The 18220-nt window shown below is 36.9% G+C and overlaps 1 protein-coding gene across 2 annotated transcripts in view; it reads left to right on the top strand.

Moving 5' to 3' along the window:
- The first annotated feature begins 2268 nt into the window (after positions 1-2268).
- Positions 2269-18220, top strand: part of LOC129729392 (nitric oxide synthase) — a 163795-nt gene continuing 147843 nt past the window's right edge. For both annotated transcript variants that reach the window (XM_055687941.1, XM_055687942.1), the window contains exon 1: positions 2269-2926. The gene's annotated coding sequence lies outside the window, so the exon portion shown is untranslated. The remainder of the gene's footprint in view (positions 2927-18220) is intronic.

Genomic DNA, 18220 nt, shown 5'->3' on the forward strand with positions numbered 1-18220 from the left:
GTTTAAAAGTAACAGAAAATACTAGTTGTTTAAGATTTAAGAAAAATGTTTTAAAATAACTTTGCGGGTCCCGTTTTGCAGTATTTTACGAATTTAGGTTTTAATATTCAAATAATTGAACAGAATACGCATTTTTTTAAGTTGATTGGAGAATGTATTTAGAAGACTACGAGAAAAAAACCGATTATGAAGAAACGTAACTTTATACACAACAATTTCTAAAATTACAATGTAAATTGTGATCAACATATAGGGGAAAGTAGGTAAAGACGGACACTGTGGGTAAGATGGACACTTTTAATATTTCACAAACTACAATGTATTATGATAGTTGAGTGATGCGAATACCTCCTTCTAGTGTGTTAATGCTTTTGAGTTGCATTATAGGTTTTCAGCAAGCAAACTGTCAAATTTGTAAGTAAAACAAAGAATATTTTCGTGAACGCGCAATTTGATGTAATTTTTATTCCACGGAAAATAGTGAAAAACTCGTGAAACTTACGTGTTTTCATTTGTTCACAATAGTAAAGTGAATAATTAGTCTTTCTTCGGTTTTCTAGTGAAAATCCAGCAGATTTTCGATGTTCCGATGAAGAGCTACGATCGTTCGAAAAATTTACAACCAGGTCGGGCAAGACGGACACACTAAGGTAGGGAAAGATGGACACACGGATTTTCCAAGAATTTTCACATGTAGCATCTGTTGTGTACTATAGATGTTCACAAAGTACACCCGCGAGAGAAACCAGCAGATATTAATCTCTGAGCAGTTAAAACAGGCCATATAGGCGGAGAATTTCCGCCTTCATCGAAACCCATCCTCTCAAACTGTTCACGTGATGTATAGACGGACTCTAATAACGTAGAGTAATGTATGGCCATCACTTAACACATAAATCAAAAGAATACTTAACGTACTACATCTTTTTTGTGAGTGTCCACCTTTACTTTCGTAGTGTCCAACCATGTCAAAAAAAACAGCAATTTGTATTCTTATTTTTGAAGACCCAAAACACATAAAACTTGGAGGAAGTTCACTAATACCAAAAATGATTATGAAAACAAATGACCTTAAGTTTCAATTTGTATGACTACTGCTATCTAAATAGCAATACCTAAGTAATTATTTAGATTAAACCTTAGGGTGTCCGTCTTTACTTACTTTCCCCTATACTTACTCATCAATATTTCAATTGACAAACTGGTTCTACAGTTTGTGCTTGTGCTGACGACACAGGAAAACAAGATTTTTTAAATGCGTTTTTCGGGATAGTTTTCCCCGTAACCGTTGTAAACTACGGAATGCTGAAAAAAAACTAGTGTTTGTCAACAAACCTATCATTTAAACTGTACTCACCGCTTATCGGTGAAATACTAACTCCTCACTTATAGATGCCAGATTTTTAAAATGTCAGCCCCTATTTCAATTAACAATTCTTCTATATAAAAACTGTCAAAAGTATGCCGAAAGCATGCTGTGAATATTTCAAAACCGGTGATCTATTTGGATAAATATTTGGTACGTCTTCAATATAATTGATTTAGTATAACGACCAGCGAAAATATTTTTTTTTCACTGTAAACTCACCTAATATTTAAACGAACCCATACGGCAAATGAGTCGTTAAAGCTAACTAGCCGTTTTATTAGACATGTAAATACGAGAGACAGCACACGCGACCGATAATAACTGTTATACAAACAACCACCGCATGCTTCGACGAATGAACGCGCGCCGTCGTACGAACAGGGGAACTCCCGCTCGGCTGGGTGTTTGTGAGTTCATTCGCGAACGACTCACTACCGCCGGTTTCGGTTCGATGTTATGAATCAGCACAGCGAAGCGTAAATCACAAAATTCTAGCACTCCGATGCGCCTCGTGCCGGTAGTGAGCACCCAAAACAAATGGTAACCCATCTCGCGTCGCGTGCGTTTCTTTCCTTCCGGTTTGCATCGCAGCAGACCGCTTGCTTGACCCGAAAAGCAACAGGCCGTTCGGGCTTTGTATGGCTGGAACTCCCGATGCCATGTGGGTGGGATTCTGTACCGTCGTCGCCAGTCGTGCTCTCCCAACCACCCCCTTTGGAATTGAAGCGGTGCGTACGCGGTGTGCTCGTGCCCGTGGATAGATACAGCATAGAACTGCTGCTGGTGGGTCGCCTGCGCCTGGTGCGGTGGGTGGTTTGGGCGGTGTGCTGCTGAATCCTTCGCAGCACAAGAATTGAGTAAAATACAGAAATCTTTGGGCAATTTGGCCAGTAGCCTTGTGCAAGCGGTAGCGTTCACATCGCGGCTTGAAAATCGGGAAAGTTCTTGTTCTACCTTTCCTATTTCTCTGTCTGTTTTATTTCATTGGTGATTTTTGTGCTGTTGAAAAAGTGTTATCAGACGAAATAGTTTTAAAGGTTCAGAAGTTTCTCTATAATTATATAATCACTTTGTGAAACAAAAAAACCGCGTTAGTCTTGTGTGGAAATATAAAAGAATAATATGAATTTAAGAGAATTTATAAAATAACAAGTGTGCTAACGGTGTATCTTTAAAAAAGTTTCAAACGAAGGTTAAAACTGTGAAAAACGAGAACGACGAGATATTGTGGTAAAATAGGAAATAATATATTCAGTAACTTCAATATAGGCAGATTCAAGGTGATGTTTCCCATTTACGTAAAGTACAATTAATGTGTTAACTTTTCCGTTTGGGTGTCTGGTGGAGATATTGCCGAAAGAACAGTTCAAGTTTGGAGGAAACGTTGCTGAACGGTTCGAAAAAGTGCGACAAAGAAAATAGCAAGAAAAAAAACGGCTCTCGTTACTCGTATTAAAGGGAGACTGCATCATTTGGCGACCGAAAGCGTTCGCTGAACTGTTGAAAGCTGGGACGAAGAAATTACACAGTTTCAACGGCAAAGGATCTTTTCAACAGGTTAGATTCGTTCCACTCGAGTGTTCCTCATTGCGATTCAATGCAGTTGGTTGAGCTTCAGCTAACTTCGATTTTAAATTTCAGATTGGTTTCGATTTTAAATTTCAGATTGTGTTTTTCAGAAAACGTGTTGAAAACGTATTATTTTGGATAATGTTTTCGTAAAGTTTACTGGGCCCCTTATTAATTAAATGTTAAAGCTGATAGAAAATAATTTAACAAAATATATTATGTACATTACATATTTTAAGAAAAATAATCAGAGAGTTATGTAAAAAGTGATACGATATTGAAATGTATAGGTTTCAGGTGATACGATATTAAAATGAGTAGTGGCAGTTTAAAAACAACATTTTAATTTCCTAACTAAATTTTAATCTCCTAAAAATAATTATCTCTAAAAAAATCATAACCCATATGAATTCGTCAATTAAGACAAATGGTGTATGCGTAAACTTCCTTCCAAAGAACACCGTAATTGAATAATTCGGTGAACCTGGCAGAGAAAAAAAATTATCAGAAATTTGAAACTCTGAGTGTTAAATTCTATTTCTTTTTGTAATAAAACATCAAACATGTTTATTTTGCGATCATGATCATCATGGTTGCAATAAATTGATTACCTTTCTACAATCAACTGATTTGTGCACCGTGATTTAAACAAACATATTTGTATATTATCAAACTGTAGCTTATAATTTGGCCGAATTGAAAATAAAATATATAAAGACGAAAAAAAAACCTGTTATCGCTACGAGTAAATAAATGTTAGTTATACAATTGTTTGATTACACGGAATACAACTCTAGACAACAAACAAACAGCTCTAAGACGAATTTTTTATCGTTATCGATGTTCAGTTATCGTCGCACATTACAAAGTGGGAGAATCACACCAGGAAATTGCTTTTAGTAATAAAAAGAGCCAAATCAACAGTTGAGTACATCGTTGAACGATTCGTAGAAGTGGAGTGAATTGTCGATGCACCTACAAACCTAACCGAGAGAAGGTTGACATTGCAAGATTAATAATTTGTGGTCAGATATTTCCGATATGTATGCTAAAAGTTTTACTCGAAGATGGCTAGCATTTTAACAAATAAGTTTCGAATTAGGTGTGATTGAAAACAAATTTCTTCGATTGTTAGTCATTTTTTCTTGAGAACAACAACGATTTCTACTCTTCTAAGTATGACATAAATACCGCTTTGTGGCGCTTTGCATATTTTTCGTTTAGTTCAATGTAATAAAATAAAACTCGAGTCGTGGAGCAATTATGATCAAGGGCATAACCAGGGACTAAGATGCCATTGCTAGTATCATGCTTTCGTAAGTTGAGCGACACTATTACAATTTTTTATTCTCATGGCCAAATTAGTAACATAAAAATGTTTGTTTTGTATGATATTTTTTAAAATGAGCCTTATAACAATTCACGGACATGAAAAAAGCAAAAAAAAAAAAATGCTGCCCTAAAGCCAAAATAGTTGCCCCAGAAAGTTTATAGCTTTTTAAAAATTCTTGTGAAATTTGGTGCCTCTAGCCATTGTCAAACCGCGTCAACCTACGTCGAATGGTCGCATAGTATTTGCTCGCCGGGTTCGTCGCTTCCACGTTATGTTTGAAAAAACTCTTCTAAGTCTCTGAAAAAAAATTGTTGGTTAGAGGCACCAAAATTCACAGGAATGGTTTAGAACCTAAAATCTTCATTTTTTTCTAGTTTGAGCTTCAGGACCACACCTGTGTTGACTAGTGTTATTTAAAAAAATAAATGTACAGCTTGCGGTTTGCTCCATCCTCATTTTTCGGTATTAAGCGAATTGGCGATTACCGTCGCTACCCTTTTCGTGAGCTGTATTCAGCCGGTTTTATTTTCACTTTTAAAGACTATGAAAAGAAAACATATTCTTCCATCAACAAATCAATTTGACATTGTGCTAATATGTAGTCAGTATTTATTAGGGGTTTGCATCACACTAACACTATTAAAATCTATCTGGCAAAGCGCCACCAGTCGAATAATTTTAATATTTTCCGAGCTCACGTTTTTCTTTTTATCCGGAGTTTGAAGAGTGCATTTTCAGTTTTAGGGATTTCTCAGAAATGTCTGGAAATTGTTTAACAGGCAACTCATTTTTATTGTTTCGTTTGTTATTTTATTCATATAGTAATCTAAATCTCTATTGGCAAATTAGAATCAGCTTATGTCTACAAATGTGCAAATTAGCTAAACTCCCCTCCCACGAATTAATTTCAAACTTTTTTTACGAATTGAGTACAAGATATTTCATTCCTTGGGTAGATATTTTTTCCCGAAGCATATACCTAGTTCTTATTTGTTTGATTTCATAGCATTGATTAAGAGTGATTCGAGTATTCACAATAATCAAACTGATTTAAAAACCATTTTTGAGATGATGGCGAATCTCAGCAGAATGCGAAATAAAAGCAGATAATATACTACTCCTTTCCTCATCCTCTGTGAGAACGCCGTATCGAATCACCCATTCCCATTTTAATTAGTTCCAATAATATTACTGATTGTAAACGCTGTATTTGAACCTTGGACGGCAGTTTGGTGCTCTTAAAATGGAAGCATTTTTTCCTATCTTTTCAATTACATAGTGATTTATTTTAATTTTTATCAGAGCGAAATTATTTGACTTCACCGGCAGACTTGGTTGGGTTTGGTATTGTAGCAAACAAAGTCAATACGAAATATAGCGGATAATCCGCACTCAGTAGGGTCTCATTCAAATATGAAAAGCTCAAACCAAAATAACGAGTTTTTTTTCTGCGTCCCGAGCTGCGAATACTCTTGAGTCAATAAAACAGAAACTTAGCGTTCGTATTTATACAACGTGTTTGACTCTCGTCGGGGGCGACATTTATTTATAAGGGATAATTTGGGATGCCAAAACCTAATCAAATATTCATAAGTCCCTTAGGCTTACGCGTTGCACATCGAGGTCTTCTGGGGCGATAAACTCTTCGAATGTTTCAGTTTGTGCTTGACTCGAGCAATATTTTGACGGCGATCCTTCTCCACTTCGCACGATGAATTCGTTTGTTCTGTTTCCCGTATCAACATCAATCAATAATAAATCTAATAAACCAAGAAACGGTTTTACGACTGTTTAACCCATGCCACGATTGGGAATCTGGAAATATTCCAGTCACAAACTTATTTGTATGGTCTCGAATATGGTTAATAAACATTCATACCCCGTTTGAAGTTAAACCGAGTTTCATCTGTTCCAATAATCACTACTTAGTAAAAGGACTGGCTAATCATTTGACAAACTGTAGTCGACCCTTTTTTCTGGTCGTGATTTGTTGAATTCGCTTTTTGCTTCCTTCACACATCGAGCGAGAAATAAAAAAAAAAAAACACTGGCAATCCCCGCGCACAGATTTTGTGAATATTTCAAACTCTGTTGAAAGGTTTTTTCGACTCTTCCACCCCGTGAAAGTTTCCCACGTCGTCGACCCAAAGGGGACGGTTGCGGTTCGTCATCGCCGTTGACAGCACTGTCGGCAGGAAAAATTGCTTATCGGTATGAATAAATTATGCCTCAGAAGGATCGATTACACTTTGTTTGAGAAAAGATTTTGCTTTCACGGAAAACCGGGTGCTGGGGCGGTAGTAAAAGTGTTCGTGGGGTTTGTTTTTATAGTACCCTTACCTTCAGCATATTAATGTGTGTTTTTTACGAGAGAGCAAAAAAAGGCTTGGCATATATTCCAGGGATTACACCCCCAATTTTTAGGTTTTATATTCAATCAAAGTTAATCTCGTATCGTACTGTTTGCGGCTCAAACTGCTCCGTCACCACACGTCAATTTCGAGAGATTGCTTCAAAACTGCTGCTCGCTGCAACATTATCCGCAAATTAGCTGCGAAAGGTAACCACCCGACAATTAATCATTGCATCGAGTGTAATGTTTTTTTTTTGCTACTCATTAAGTTAAGCAAACAGGGATGAGCTTTTGCGGTGAGTAATGGTGCTTACGGTCTAAATTGTGTTATCGTTTCGGTTAGGTTTGACTGACACCACAACTGCTGCAGTCATTCCCATAGATTAGTGGTAAGTGGGGTCGCTTTTTCCGCCTAGGTAATTACAGGATGTTACGTGCTTTGAAACCTGCTTCAAAATGTTGCATGTAAACTGGGAGAGCGCGTTTGAAGCCAGTTTTCTCTTCCGCCGGTGACGCCATGAATGAGATCAGGTGTGTAATTATTAGATTAATCGAGTTACGGTGTTGGGTTGAATTTTTTTCTTACTTGAAACGCTTTATGCGAAACATGAGCTCACTCGAAGAAGGGAAATATTGGCATTTCCAATCTTATTTTAGGTGCTCTGATTGAATATAGAAAAAGATTTAGGCACAGCTGTTTTAGCTTGAATCAATCATTGTTAAGTAGAGATTATCTCTTGCGGAAATCGCGAGAGGTTGTAAATCAAAAACAATGAGATTAGAATCCATAGCTTTGAAAGGTTTTTTTTTCGCACCTCATGATAATGAGTGTAAGGTTGCCTTGTAAAACGGATAGCTCTCTATAGAATGTGCATCTCTCCGTTGCAGAAAAATAATCTCAAGTGTGCTAAAGCAAAGCAAAGCTTTGGACCCTTACATTCCGATTCGGAACTCAACCTAATTATACACAGACTTCGCAGCCAACTGTCAATTGCAATGGACAATGGCTAGGTTAGTGCTAGTTCCTGCTGACACTAACAGTCTCTACCGAGCCGAGACTCGAACCTACGATGACTGGCTTGTTAGGCCATCATCGTGCTTCGAGACCAGCTGGGAGGGTGCTATTGGGAATAATATCGTCGCAATCTTATCACCAACTGAGATTTAAGACCGATTTTGCAACTTGGCTTTTATGTTCAAAAGCATTTTTAATTTTTTATGATCCATAACAACTTTTAGTATTCATCAGAGTTTGCACATATTTCACAAAATGTTGACTTGCATTTTTATGATTGATGACTATTAAGGTTCGCCAACGCTTGTCAATATTTTTTAAACCATGATGTTATACATTACACAACGCTCAGATTGTTATACTTTATCGTTTGAAAATCGCGCAGTATTTTTTTTTATTCTGACATAGATCTACGTCTCTAAGAAAGTTCCGCTACAGGGTTGTAAATTAAAAATTTAACTACGTAACAGTGGACGAAATTTATCCAATTTCAAATACCTATCACTCAGCTTGTTTTAACGGATTTGCTTCGTTCTTGCAGCGATCGATTGCAAAATTAGCTACGCATCCATCAAAATTGAGAAAATTGTAATTTGAAGTTTTGGCCGATAGCGGGGGCCTAGTGTGGTTGGTAACGTCTCCGCCAACCACGCTCGACGCCTGGGTTAGAATCCCACCGCCGACATAGGTGTCGATGGTTGTGAGGTGGCGTGATCCACTCACAACCAACCCAAACTGGTCTAGATGCAATCCTAGCCGACACCGGGAGATTTTCTGAGGCGAAAAATCTCTGGGATCGCGCCTTCCATCGCATGAGGAAGTAAAGCCGTTGGCGCCGGTCCGTTAATAAACGGGTCGTGAGTTAGGGACCTGGGTGTGGAGTCGCCTCCCTGGGCGGGAAATAGACCGACGGAAAATAAGCAAGAATAAAAAAAAAAGTTTTGCTGGAATCAGGCTTGTAAATGGTCTTCACTTTTATTCTATTAGTTTCGTTAGTATACGTCGTAGTTGGCATTCACTTGTAAATGGAGAACGACTCGTCGGCTTTTTCAAAACGACGGGGAATAACACTCAGGCACATCGAAGAGACATCAAATGTCATTCATATAGCGCACTTTTTTGGACTATATAAGACTCTGCTCGTAGCTCAAATCAACATCATACCAAATATACTTGAGCAACAGCGTTGCATGGTTGAGTATGTGGCACCTCTTATTATCTGCTTCCATCACGACACGAACAGAATTTTGTCCTCCAGCCGCATAGGTGTAATATGCAACACGCAACACCGTAATAAACTGTTGCGTGGCTGAGAGTTTCTGGCAGTCTTGCTGTCTGATTGATTGTCTTCCTTCCAAGCCGCAACACAATACAACATGTTATTACATACAAACAGACGTGCCCCTCGATGACGATTTCATCTACCAGAAAAATAACAACTATTTGTGCACATTCATTATCAAAGAAAAAAACCGTCAGTAATGGCGCTGGTATTGATTCAAGGGGTAATATCCACCAAATGCTCAAAAAAAAAGGCTTTTTACATGATTTGTATAGGACATTTGAGGTGTAAGGTATATGAATATCATTGGTTTAAGCAACTCTTGGAGAATAGAAAAAAAAAATGTTGCTATTATTTTTTACAAAATGGCGGCTGTGCAGCGATTGTCGTGAAGCGCTGTTTTTTTAAAAATTCTTCCGCGGCGAGAAGTAGAAGTCGTGCCCAACTCCACCAATAACAAAAACAATTTTTTTTCATTATCTTTATAAGTGTCGCTAGTGAAGTATACATGATTATATTTTTAGAATTTTCTTTTTCGACAAAAAAATCAACTTTAATTGTTTATAACTTTTGTTGTTGTTAATCAATCGCTAGAATCTGTGTACTACAGCAAAAAAAATGTATGAAACAGTAGCCGAAATCGTTTTTCCAATCGATTTTTAGTTCATATTTTAACTGGTTTGCAATTGAAAAGATATACTGGTTTCAATTGAAGATATAAAGATATCATGCCAAAACTATGGGGAAAACTTCACCCATTCATTAAGATACTAGGGTTCCAAATCTGTTAAGTGAAAGTAACAATGTATGCATTAAAAACGACACATGGCACCATTCTTTTCTCAGCTACATAAGTGAGCTGATGATTGGTTGTGAATACTGCGAAACTTAACAAAAAATGATTGATTTTAAACTCAACTTATATTCATCAGCTGTATAGTCATCCACTGTAGCCGCAGGATGCCACATGCAGTAGCGTGATATACTGTTGCTTGGCAGCTAGTGTGCTACACCTTCTGCTATCTACTTCTATACGACACGAATTTTGTCCCCCTGTCGCACAGGTGCAATATGCAACACGCAAATATATAATATACAGTCGCGTTGCTGAGAGCTCTGCAGTTCTCTCTATCTGCTTCCGTATGACACAAAAAGAAGAAATCGCTTATCCTTTCAAGCCGCAACATACGTCTTACATTGTTGCGTTGCGTGTGTGAGAACATTATAAGTCTGATGGTTCCGATGGTCGTCAAGATTAAATGAGATTCATTTTTCGCATATCTTATAACATAAAGAATAAAATCTCTTTGCATTTGGCGAACCTGGGATAAACATAACTTGAAACTTTTTCTCAATTCATGGTCACAGCTTTGGCGCAGTTTTGGCGCTGCGTCAGAATGTAAAAATCGCTCTTATATCTCAGAAGCTATGAACATAGTTGAATTCAAATTAATGGGCTTTTAAACCCTTAAACAATGAATTACATAATGCTTAAACATGTGGTTTGAAAGTTATAGAAAGAAACGTTACCCGCAGACTGTTTAAAACTATAGCTACGATCAAAATATGTTGCCTCAACATCATTTCAATTTGATATTGTACTATTTCAATGTTTGCGGCCTTGCTCGGGATTGAAGTTGAAATCAAAAGTCATTTCTATCATAAGTCAAAAACAAGTTAAAATGGCCCTCAATTTTTTTTTAAAATATTGTTAAGTATTTTACTACTTTTTTTATTCTTTTTTTTTTGAGCCATTATAGTTGAACCCGTTTAAGAATTTGTTGTATGTTTCCTCTCAACATTCTGAAAACTTTTGCTTACCTTAGTTCCCTCCCAGTGCTCTATTTTTTTCAATATGCCAACGTCCGTTCGTTATGTACGTTTCGAAGCACTCTTACCGCAATAATAATTCCTCAATAATTCTTACAATGCTTATTCAGATTTACGTATATCTGATTTTTGCCTTTCTCCTAGAAAGGTATAGCAATCACTGGGAAAACCAAAGGTATAAAAGTGGTCCCAATGGCCGAATGTCATATACCACTCGACCTCTTTCGACGAACTGAGCATTTTCTTTATGTATGTATGTATGTGTGTGTGTGTGTGTGTGTGTGTGTGTGTGTGTGTGTGTGTGTGTGTGTGTGTGTGTGTGTGTATGTGCAACTTTTTTTTCTCACTCACTTTTCTCAGAGATGGCTGGACCGATTTTCATAAAATTAATTGAAATTGAAAGGTCTAGCTGCGCCATAGGTTGCTATTGAATTACATTGTAATCGGGTTTTTAGTTTAGAGGTTATGTATCAAAATGTAAAAATCATGAAACATCAATATCTCAGAAACCACACAACCGATTTCAATAAAACTGGTTTCAAATGATCGGGCTGACTTCAGAAACCTCAACTTTTAAATTTCGTTATGATTGAACATATGGTTCAAAAGTTATGTAAAGAAAAGTTATCCTGAGGTTGTTTAAACTCACTCATTTTTCTCAGAGATGGCTGAACCGATTTTCACAAAATTAGTGTCAAATGAAAGGTCTAGTTGCCCCATAGGTTGCTATTGAATTTCATTATAATCAGATTGTAACTTTGTCCGTTGTTCACAAAAATGTAAAATCATTTAATGAAAGTAAACATATTGACATTCGGCTAGCGATCACTGGCTAATTAAAAGGTAGAAAAGTGATCCAAATGGCCGAATGTCACATACTACTTGACTCAGTTCGACGAATCGAGCATTTTCTGCATGTATGCATGTATAGGTGTATATGTTTGTGTGTGGGTGTGTACGTGTGTATGTGCACCTTTTTTTCGCACTCACTTTTCTCAGAAATGGTCTGACCGATTCTTTCTAACTTGGTGTCAAATGAAGGGTCCGTTTAGGTTGCTATTGAATTTCATTGTTATTAAACTTTTAGTTTTGGCGCTGCGTCAGAATGTAAAAATCGCTCTTATATCTCAGAAGCTATGAACATAGTTGAATTCAAATTAATAGGCTTTTAAACCCTTAAACAATGAATTACATAATGTTTAAACATGTGGTTTGAAAGTTATAGAAAGAAACATTACCCGCAGACTGTTTAAAACTATAGCTACGTTCAAAATATGTGGCCTCAACATCATTTCAATTTGATATTGTACTATTTCAATGTTTGCGGCCTTGCTCGGGATTGAAGTTGAAATCAAAAGTCATTTCTATCATTTCACTTTTTGCCTTTCTCCTAGAAAGGTATCACTGCAAAATATAAAGGTATAAAAGTGCTCAAAAGGGCCGAATGTCGTATATCACTCGACTCAGTTCGACGAGCTGAGCATTTTCTGCATGTGTGTGTGTGTGTGTGTGTGTGTGTGTGTGTGTGTGTGTGTGTAACGCTCTCCCAATCTCACTCGATTTTCTCAGAGATGGCTGGACCGATTTCAATTAAATTAATTGCAAATGAAAGGTCTAGTTGCCCTATAAGAACCTATTGAATTTTATTGTAATCTGATTTCTAGTTTAAAGGTTATGTATCAAAATGTAAAAATCACGAAACATCAATATCTCAGAAACTACACAACCGATTTGAACAAAATTGGTTTCAAATGAACGGGCTACCTAAAAAACCCTTTCTTTTAAATTTTATGAAAATTGAACATGTGGTTCAGAAGTTATGAAAAGAAACGTGTTCTGGAGACTATTTAATCTCATTCATGTTTCCCAGAGATGGCTGGACCGATTTTCATAAAATCAGTATCATATGGAAGGTCTTGTTGCCCCATAAGACCCTAATGATTTGTTTTGCAAACGGATTATTACTTTTCCTGTTGTGTTTAAAAATGTGAAATCCGGCTATGAAAAAAACATGTTCCGAAGACTGGTTGGACTCATTCACTTTTCTCAGAGATGGTTGACCCGATTTCCATAGAATTAGTATCAAATGAAAGGTCTAGCTGCCTCATAACACCCTATTGAATTTTACTGTAATCGGACTGTAACTTCGTCTGTAATGTATCGAAATGTGAAAATCACGAAACTTAATTATCTTAGAAACTACACAAGCGATTTGAACAATATTGATATCAGATGAACGGGCTAGTTAAGGTTTAACTGATGAATTATGTTTGAACACGTGGTTTCAAAGCTTGGCTGCCCTATACGTTCCCTTTTCATTCGATTGTAATCGAACTTAAGCAACCGTTATGTTTTAATTTGTAAAACAACGAAAGTCTATTATCTCAAGTATTACACGACTTTTTTGAACATAACTAGTGTCCTACAAACGAGTCATCTCTCAAACTTACAAATAACAAACTTCATAACAATTTGATATGTGGTTCAAAAGTTATGGAAAGAAAAGAAATTCAAAGGCTATTTAAAACTATACCTGATTTGATCAATATAAATGGCCTCAACATGATTTAAATGTGGTATCGTACTAACTGAACGTTCCCGGTATCGCTCGTGATTGAATTGTTCGAAATTAAGAGTCATTTTATTTATTTCGCTATTTCTTAAACACTAACATTACATCAAATTTCATATTTTATACTTTAATTACAACATCAATATTTTAGAACCCAAAGAGTGAATATACCCCTTGATTGGAATTAAGCATTCATGTAAATCTATTTTTACAAATAATAAGTTTGAATGAGAAAGGCTGAGTCTGACCGCTAGGTGGATTAATTTAGGTTTTTTAGTTTCAAATGAAGGCACGTTTATGAATTTTTAAAACTTTTCCTCATTGACAGTTCATTTAATTCAAACTCTCTATTAAATATTTTTGTTTTCATTTCTAGACTGTTGGCAACGTGGTAAAAATAAACTATTTTTTATTATTGATAGCTGTTTCTTATTGAAAAGCATTCAGATTGTAATAAAATCGTCTTCTCGATGTTCGAAAAAAAGACTGTTGATGTAAAAAGTCATGTGACTTTAACTGGAAATTAGGTAGAAGTCTGACGGAGTTTTGTGATAATCAAACGACAAAAACTGCGAATTTGATTCGTAAAATATAAAAAGAAGGCTTTTGATATTGGGTACCGCTCTATCAAATAATTCATTTTTTCTTACTACTCGTTTCTCACTCGAAGTCCATGATAGAATGTAATAATTTTCTTACATGATTGAAAAGTATAGGAGGCGGCTGGTAGATTTTCAAAAGCCATGGGTTGGAATACAGTCCAACAATTCCATTCTATTTGAGTGAATAAAAGGCACGGAATTTTTCCAGCTAACTAATTAGTTGGCTACGGCGATAATTATCCGCAAACATATTTGCATAGTGGCGCATGTACACATAAAATATCCCAGTGATTTCCTAGGGGGGATATTATCTGTGTTATGATAGTGGCCGTGGTTAGTGTCATGTTATTAGCAACTAATTGAGACTTGTTAGCTGGTTGTGGTTCGCGTATTTAAATTATAGATTGAACAGAAAGCACCCGTGAGAAATCTATCCTGAATTTTCTTTCGTTTTGTTCACAAATCAAACCGTGTGTCGAAAAGCAAAAGTTCGTTCAACAATTTTCGACACCCGTTTGACCAAAATTGGCATGCTCATACGAATGGCTGTCCGGTCGGATAACGACTAGAACATAAACACAATCATCATCGTCCTTGCCAGCAGTTTACCTGTTTGCTGCTGAATCAGATGTTTTGGTTGAAAAACTTTTTCCTGTAACTATTCTATTACTGTTACCGGTGCTTCGCCGACGGGGTAGGAGAGACACAGAACCGTGAGAGCGACGAAAAGGTAAAAAAAAAAAAAACGAGCAAAATGGTTTAAACGAGTGCAACAGCAGCAACCGGCTCATCGGGGAGTAGGACAACTTTTCCCGTGATGTCAAACCCGACCAGGTGAAACAACTCAGCCAGTGAAATGTGATTGTTGACTTTTTGATTTCTCACTAGTGTATCTACTAGAGCACCGAGGATAATTCGAAAGTACTGCGAGTTCGAAAATTTTCTACCAGCAACACGTTAAACTTTACTGCCCTGGTAGCGGTTGTAGTAGCATCCTGTTATCCTGTTTTCGAGTTTGTTTATTCGAAGAGCTAATTCACTTGTTAGAAAACAGTTCCGGAAAATTTAAACTTCTGCTAGTGAGATTTTCGGCCACTCGATTTGATTTTGTTTGAAGCTTTTGATGTCATCTCTATTGGCACTACTTATTTCGGCAGTTGGATTCAGCATTGAAAGCTAATTGCAGCCTCAGTCTAACACTCAATTTTAACAAAAAGCAAGTTTTGAGCAAAGCTGCCTTCCTGAAAAGCCGAGCTTTGGGGAGAATGTGGGACCCGTCGCTTCTGGCTAGCGAATTTAGTGTACATTGTCGGAAAGGCTGCTTATCTTGAAATTGCTTCCACTTTGTCTCGCTGGGAAAAGTTTAATGATAATTTAGTTTTCCTGCTGTAAGTTAAACAGTTTATCTTCCCTTCACGCCGGAGAAGTACAGGGGGAACTTATTACGATTAAGAATTTTCCACACAAACTACTCGCCAGCGATAAGAAAGGTTGTTAAGAAGAGAATTTTTCTAAGCATGTTCATTCACGCTGACCTTCTGGATGGTCTTTGATCCTAAGAAATACAAGCCCCACTCCGTGAGCATTGAATTTGTTTAATTCATTCCAGCCGGCAAGGTGTAAGAATTCGCTTTTGAAATATTGTATCTCAGATTCTGGTCTGGTGGCGAGGGTGGCGGATCAGACTACTGATGGCTATTAATATGTCAGAACATCAAAAGTTCTTGGCCACGCGTTGGCCTTTGTGTTGAAATTCCGTGTAGCGTACTTATCACGAAACCATCATCATCACCATCATCGTAATTTGGACGCCTTGTACGGTATAATATTCCTAGCTGGTATCAGTGCTAAGTTTCATTATCTTTGCTCCGTTTCGGTTACTTGACGGTCCTTCTCAACATTCCGAATGTGTGTATAAACGAAGCTGCTTCGCTCCGGTGTCTGCTCGAAATTATCTTTCAGTAGGCGTTTTGAGGGATGGGAAAAGTTTTCCACTCTTGGCTAGAGCCTAATTCATTATCACTTCATCGTATCATCATCATCACTTCTGGCTTAGCTAGTGGGCGCCTGCTTGGAACGGCGTGTTTACTGACATCGTTGATAAACGTGAGCCGTTCTCACCTATCAGTAAGAGTTTTATTAATCGAGCTCCGTTGTCAAACAGCAAACGTTTTTCACAATTCGTTCACGTACAACGCTAAATTGCGGAATCCAGTTTTTTGTGATATATAAATCGCTCGTGTCTTTGTGTTACATCATTTTCAAGGCTCTAGATGATTTGATGATATTGATGATGATTTAGTGATCGCGAAAACGATAACACATCGAATAATCCCTCGTCAATATCATCGAACAAAAAAGGGCAAAACTAAAACCAGCTTACTATGATGCACGGTTGATTACTTTGATTACCATGAGTTTGCGATGTTTCAAGGTTTTTCCTCAGAGTCAATTCTTACTACCATTTTTCTTGTTTACATTCACGCAAGGTAGACAAGATATTGCATCACGTGTAGAAACTCCATGCTTACTACGATAGTTTCTTACTAATTTTTTTCTTGTTCAACATATTTCAATAGGTACAGGTTGCACGGACACGTGAACGGGACCAGACAAAGTGTTATTGCTTTTACTCAATATTAAGGTTAACTAAAGTTGGACATCACGTCTCGTCCTGTCGATGAACATGATAATGCTCGAAACCGGTCGACGTTGAAAGGTACATTTCACAATTCAGCCGTGATAGTAAGTAAGATTAAAAAGTGTTATTGTCTGGTCTCGTACACGCGTCCGTTCAATCAGTGTTGTATTGTGAAGCTCCTTTATTGCTTGTATGAATCGCCGCTCTGATTCTGGGCAGAATTCAAGTTGGAGAAGTTTTTTCAATTCCAAAACAAATATAAATACATACCGTGCTGGATCGAAGCCCGTACAGTAACGAAATCCGTACACCTTGATGTTTTTCGTCAGTTTTAAGCATTATAAAAATGAAAATTCATATGATAGTCACATGTACATGTCCGTTGAACTGTTGGCCTTCTGTTAAATGAAACTATGCGTCAGTAGGCCATGAAATTAAAATATTAAAAATAAAAATAAAAATTTCGTCGAATCGTTAGAGAATTTACTAAGGAAATGTTCTTCAGATAAAAACGTTTTTCAAGTGGAATGTAAGTGTTTTACTTTGTGAATCTTTTTGAAATCGATTGAAACGGTAAGTCCTTGTCATTTTCAAGCTGTATATTGTTTGGTGAATAATGTAAATTGCATTTATTCAGCAAAAACTGTGCCGTACGGATTTTGATCCTTGTTAATCGCCTAAATCGAAATCCGTACAGCGTGTGTATCATGCATGTATTGTTGAGCTTTTACTCTTGTTTTCAGAATATTATGGATGAAAACAAGCATAAATATACGGCAAACAGTTCAGAAAGAGCTGTGACTGAGTTGCGCGAAGGAAAGTCGTACCGGGAAGCTTCGAGAGGTTCCGGCGTTCCGGTGACTAAAAAACATTTTTTAAAAATCGTGTTTTGCACAGAAAATTACACTATTTCAGCTGAAAATTTGTGTAATACTTTAGGAGCCAATTGACTCTCACAATATATTTTTTCGTAAATTTTAAGATAAATTGAAAAATACAATTCATTTTTGTACTTCTATATCTATGCGGATTTTGATTCATTGCTGTACTGGCTTTGATCCAGTCTATATCGCGTGCGTGCGGGCTTCGATACAAAAGTGTACGGATTTCGATTCAGACAAAAAGCTGCATACGGATTTTGATTCAAAACATGTTCTATTCAAACATGTTTTTACCGAGTTTCAGAGTGATTTAAATCATTTTGCTTGGAAATAGTGATGAAATATAAGTAGGTAGACCTATAAGTAAACATGTCTGTTTAAAGCAATATGTGATTTCTTGATTATATATTGACCGTCAAAGATTGTTATGTGCTTGGGTGTACGGATTTCGATCCAGCACGGTACATGTAAGCGATTCTATCTGAAAATACGCGAAATACAATCGATCATCAGATATGAATTAAGCTTTGCACATTTGACATAGAAAAATGAGTATTTTTCTCGGTCTGACCGCTCATGTGCGATTTTATAACAGTAAAACTTTTTTTGAAGTAGAATACTTCTTTCAGGAAGTTCGGCTACATAGGGATGTGAAATGAAAATCTAAAACCGAAAAAAGTGAAAAATATGTCCAATTTCAAATGCTAATAAATCGGTTAGTATTCGATGGATTTCCTTCGTTCTTACAGCAATAGATTGGGTAATCTTCTAAG

This window comes from Wyeomyia smithii, chromosome 3 (assembly GCF_029784165.1).
Source record: "Wyeomyia smithii strain HCP4-BCI-WySm-NY-G18 chromosome 3, ASM2978416v1, whole genome shotgun sequence".
NCBI classification, from domain to species: domain Eukaryota; kingdom Metazoa; phylum Arthropoda; class Insecta; order Diptera; family Culicidae; genus Wyeomyia; species Wyeomyia smithii.